Here is a 6,000-nt window from a genome sequence, read left to right as displayed (position 1 = left end):
TATTATTACTATTATTATTAGTCTTTTTCAGACAAGGTCTCCCTGTAGCCCCAGCTGGCCTGGATTCACTATGGAGACCAGACTGACCTCGTTCTCACAGAGAGCCACCTGCCTCTGCCTCCCGAGTGATAGAATTAAAGCCATGCACCACCACGCCCAGAGTCCAGGGCCTTCCCCCAGCCTGTGAGGAATTGGGGGTGTCTTTAAAAGAACACTGACAGCCACATGAACTGTTACCCCACATTGATTTTTCTTTTAGAAAAAAGTATTTCTAAGAATTAAAGAATAAAATTTTACATAGCTGAGGGTCATGAGGTGGGCAGTGAGGCTCTTTTCTTTCTAGAACACTAGCTCAAGAAATTGGCCTTGTGGCCTCCAACGTGACAAGCAGTTTGGGCAGTCAACAGGTGCTACAGGCTTTGAGACAAAAGGTGTGTGCGCTACAAGGGCTGTCACAGCCTCATTTTACCCTGTGGGTGGCTGATTGCCAAAAGGGAAAAGTGCCGGACCCTCCCTACAACGGGGAAGCAAACCCACTGTCACCAAGAATGGAACACATAGGTCAGGGGTGATGGTGCAGCACTCGGGAGGCAGAGGCAGGCGGGTCTCTGAGATTGAGGCCAGCCTGCTCTACATAGTGAGTTCCAGGCCAGCTGGGGCTACAGGGAGACCCTGTCTCAACAGAGAAAAAAAGAGGGGAAATGGTTATTTTGTGCCTCTAGCTGTGACAGATGAAAGGACCCGATGCCAACTGTTAGTCACTTGTATCACTGTGAGGGGAAGTCTGGCAGAAGCAGAGGCAGGGAGAGATGATTTATTCCAGCTCAGGGTTTCTGAGGGTTTGGTCTATGGTCTCTTGGCTGTGTGCTTGGGCAGAACATCGAGGTGGCAGGAGATTGTGGTGGAGGCTGTTTTTCACTTTTTGGCTAACATACGGCACAGCAAACAGGAAGGTTCCAGAATATATAATCCTGCACCAAGGAGCTGTCCCAGTAACTTCGTTCTCCAGCTAGACCACAGGCTAGGGACTGTGTGGAAGATACGTCAAACCAAGTCATTAACTATGTAGTATTCATGCCCCTGATATTTATTCATTTACTTCATGAGGAAAAGGGGTTTGTTTGGGCTCTGTTTTGGAGGTTGAACATCTGAGATGCCGTAGCACCATGAGGTAGGCCCTGGTGAGACTCCCAGGCACAGCAGATGACCTCTCTCCTAGTTTCATTCTGGTTTCTGTGTCAAGCAACCTGGCAAAAGGCAACACAGAGGACTAGAGGGGTTTACGTGGCCCTCAATCTCCAGCTTCAGCCCCTCATTTCAGGAACATCCCGACGGGAACCCAAGCAGCTGGTCACATCACGTCACTGCACCCAGCTGCCCGTCTCTGCCTCCCCTGTCCTGTACAGTTCAGGACCCCGCCTAGGAAATGGTGCTGCCCATGATGGGCTTCATCTTCGTACAGCAATTAACAATCAAGACAACCTCCCCACAGACAGTCCCACAGATCAACCTGGTAAAGACAATGGAGATTCTTCCCAGGAAAGTCTAAGTGTGGCAAATTGACATGTAACAACTCACCAGAGGCTACTAACCAGAAGAGCACCATAGCAGGCAACCATGTAAACAGGAGGCCAGAGCTGGCCAGTCAACACCGTGCAAAAGAACCGTCCCATTTAGGTTTCAAGGAGTCCCCTAAAATTACTGGCTTTTCCTCTTCAATGTCAGCACTGTGAGGGAGCAGCCAAGCACAAAACACAGTGGAGGGAGTGCTCCTGCACAGAGGAAACTCCAAGGCCGCAACCAAACACCACAGGGACCCCTGGCCGAACCCAGAGCAATGGGGACGGGTGATGGTTGAGTCAGTAGAGCGCTGGCCTTGCAAACATGAGGACCTGAGTTCAATCTCCAGCATCGACATTTAAAAAGGCCAGTTGTAGCCAGGTGTGGTGGCATGTATGCTTTTAATCCCAGCACTCAGGAGGCAGAGGCAGGTGGATCTCTGTGAGATTGAGGCCAGCCTGGTCTACATAGGCCAGCTGGGGCTACAGAGACTCTGTCTCAAAAATACCAAAAGGAAAAAAAAAAAAAAAAAAGGCCAGCTATGAGCTGATGAGATTGCTCTGTGTATAGTACTTGCCATACAAGAATGAAGGCTGATGACATAGTAGTGCACATGTGTAATCCCAGCACTATGGCGAGATTGGAGCAGGAGACAGGAAGCTCCAGGGCCAGCTAGCTTGGTATACGCAATGGCAAACAAGAGACCACATCAGAAACAAGGCAGAAGGTGAGGACTGACACCCAAGGTTGTTCTCTGACCCCCGGATGTGTGCTGTGGCACGCACAAACCCCTCCCCATATGCACACACACATACACACACACACACACACACACACACACACACAGGAGCAGGCACACATACCTACATCCACACATGTACACAAAAAGCTGGGTGTGGTGGTGCACACTTGTGATCTCAGCACTGGGAAGATGGAGACAGATGGAACCCTAGGGCTTACGCACACACACACACACACACACGCAGATACATATAGGAGCAGGCACACATATCACATGCATACATACATGTACACACAAAGCTGGGTGTGGTGGTGCACACTTGTGATCTCAGCACTGGGAAGATGGAGATGGATCCCTGGGGCTCACTGTCCAGACAATGTAGCATTATCAGCAAGTCCCAGGCCAATGAGAGACTTTGTCTCAAAAAACAAGGTGGATGACTGAGGAATGAGTCTGAGGTTGTCCTCTGCCACCCGCCCCCTGTTGTCCTCTGCCCCTCCCCATCCCGAACATACAAAAATAAATATGGCAGTGAAGGACATCTCAGGACAATTGTAGAAATCTGAATATGGATACCTTAGATAATGTCAGATGTGGCAGCCCTGTCATGATAACATTCAAAAACTCCTCAGAGATGCACACTTACACATTTAGGAATGAAAAAGCAGGATGTCAACACCTGTTTCTAGATGATGGACGGATGGCTGGCTGGAGGGATGGATGGATGGGCAGACTGATGGACATACCAATAAACGGAAGAACAGACAGCTGGGAAGACATTAAGAACTGTGTACTGGGGTTTGGGAGATGGCTTAGTCAGTCAAGTGCTTGCTGCACAGGCATCATGACCTGAGTTTGGCCCCCCCAGCACCCATGTAAAAAGCCAGGCATGGCAGCAGTTTGGAGATGAGGGATCGATCCCTGGAGCTCATTGGTCACCCAGTCTAGCCAAACAGTGAGCACTAGGTCCAGCGAGAGACCCTACCTCAAAAAAGTTAAGTTGGAGGAGCTGGAGAGATGGCTCAGCGGTTAAGAGCACTGGTTACTGTTGCAGAGGACCCGGGTTTGAGTCCCAGCACCCACATGGCAGCTATGAACCATCCTTAACTCCAGTTCCAGGAGAATGTCTTGGAATGTCCTCTTCTGACCACCGTGGCATTGAATGACACAGGTACAGTCACATATGTGTAGGCAATACACTCATACACATTTAAAAAAAAAGTCAAGTTGGAGAGCATCAGAATAAGACCCTCATCATGGAGCTCTGGCCTCTACATGCACACGTATGCGTGAGTGCATCCATACTTTGGTGTATTTATGAGAAGTCGGTGGTAAAGTTACACCTCTCCTCATACACAGAAATTAATTCAAGAAGTCACAAACCGGGGCTGGGCTCATGGGTTAAGAGTTCATACAGCTCTTGTAGATCATCTGTTTAGTTACCAGTACCATGTGGGCAGTTCACAATTGCCTGTAACTCCAACTCCAGGGTTATCAGATGACTCTGGCCTCTGTACAACATGGGTACACTTACATACATGCAGGCAATACACATACACATAAAAGAAAATAATGTATTATTTTAAAAAGACAAAGAGTCCAAGAGATAAATGCAGAAAGTAAGCCTGAAGCCCCAGATGAAGACAGCAGCCCAGCCCTGTGGGCGAGAGAGCAGGGCTGTTTCCACCACACTGGCAGAAAGCTGAGAAAATGGCAGTGTCCGGCACGCATGAGGCTGCAGGCAGGACAGTGCCCGGCACGCATGAGGCTGCAGGCAGGACAGTGCCCGGCACGCATGAGGCTGCAGGCAGGACAGTGCCCGGCACGCATGAGGCTGCAGGCAGGACAGTGCCCGGCACGCATGAGGCTGCAGGCAGGACAGTCCTCGCTGACGGTGGGACTGCAAAGCCCAACGCTCCTGCACCAGGGCTGCTCAAGCCCTTCCCTTTCTGAAGCCCTTTTCACTAGAGGCATTTTTATGAATCTCCAGGTAAACAGGTGTGTGACACAAGTCAAACATCTGGGCCGGCAAGATGGCTCAGGTAAGAGCACTGGCTACCAAGCCTAGACTTGGGTTTGATCCTTGGGACTCACATGGTGGAAGGAGAGAAATGCTTCTGACAAGTTATCTTCTGACTTTGACATGCACACTCACACACACACACACACACACACACACACACAAATAAATGTAATAAAAAATTTAAAGAGGGATTGGGGGCCAGGTATCGTGGCACACACCTTTAATGCCAGCCCTCGGGAGGCAGAGGCAGGCGGATCTCTGTGAGTTTGAGGCCGGCCTGTTCTACATAGCTAGTTCCAGGCCAGCTGGGGCTACAGGGGGACCCTGTCTCAAAAGCCACCACCACCACCACCAATAAAACAAAAGCAAACAAACCAAAAAGATAGTCATTTTCATTATAAAGGCAATTTTAGGCTGGAGAGATGGTGGTTAAGTGTGCTCGCTGCTCTTGCAGAGGACCCGTTAGGTTCCAACCAGCACCCATGTTAGGCAGCTCACCACTGCCTGTAACTCCAGCTCCAGGGGATTCAACACTTCTGACCGCCACAGGCACTTGTACTCAAGTTTGTGTGTGTGTACACACACACACACACACACACACACACGCATACACATAACTTACACAAGTCATAAATACATTTCAAAAGACAATAAAGACAATTGACCTTTACTGTAAAAAGTTGAGGAGGGAGGAGGGTGTGGTGATACACACCTTTAATCTCAGCACTATGGGGAGGCAGAGGCCGGTGGATCTCTATGAGTTCAAGGACATCCTGGTGCACAGAGAGAGAGCTAGGCAATGCAGGGCTACTTAGTAAGACCCTGTCTCAAAATAATGGGAGGAGGCTCTCTGGCGATGTGGCTCAGTGGTAGAGTGCACAAAACCCTGGGTTCAATCCCCAGCACTGCAAAATAAGGTGGTGGGGGAGGGTAATGAATAAAAAAGCACACTGAATAAAGTTACTGTCAGAACAGGTGGAGCACAAAGGGCTTGGGGACTGGTGGAAACTGGTCCCATGGTTCTCTAATGGTGGATCATGCTTATATCTGCGTCTAAGCCCACAGAACGCCCAATGCCAAGAGCAAGCCCTGGACTTTGTAGGATGATGATATGGGGGGTGTACTCTGCTGGCTAGAGAGACAGTGCATAGGGGAGGGGAGGGACGATGGGAGAAATCTCTTTCTGCTCAATCTTGTGACTTAAAGATGGCTTTTTAAAACATCACCACCAGTCAGGAGTGGTACAAGCCACCATCCCAGCACTTGGGAGACTTAGGAAGATTAGGAGTTCGAGTCCAACCTAGGCTACATAAAGGGACCCTGTCCAGGCTGGAGATGGCTCAAGGGTATTGTGAGGCTCTTACATGTGTGTGGAGGGCCAGGGAGAAGGCTCAGTCAGTAAAAGCACTTGCACTTGTGCAAGCTTGGTGGCCTGCATTTGAATGTGTGTACCAAGCAGGATGTGGTGGTGGGTACCAGTGACCCCGGTACTCCTACAGTGAGGTGAGGGAGACAGGACTGTCAGAAGCTCATGCAACAGACGAGCTGCAAGAGAAATGCCATCCTGCCTCAGAACAGAGCTAGAAGGAGAGAACCAACTCCTGTAAAGCTGTCCTCTGACCTCTGCACGCACGCCATGGCACACGAGCACGGGCACGCGCGCGCGCACACCCCC

Source organism: Nannospalax galili, unplaced genomic scaffold (assembly GCF_000622305.1).
Source record: "Nannospalax galili isolate Female #2095 unplaced genomic scaffold, S.galili_v1.0 scaffold300, whole genome shotgun sequence".
NCBI classification, from domain to species: domain Eukaryota; kingdom Metazoa; phylum Chordata; class Mammalia; order Rodentia; family Spalacidae; genus Nannospalax; species Nannospalax galili.
This window is presented reverse-complemented; position numbering follows the sequence as displayed.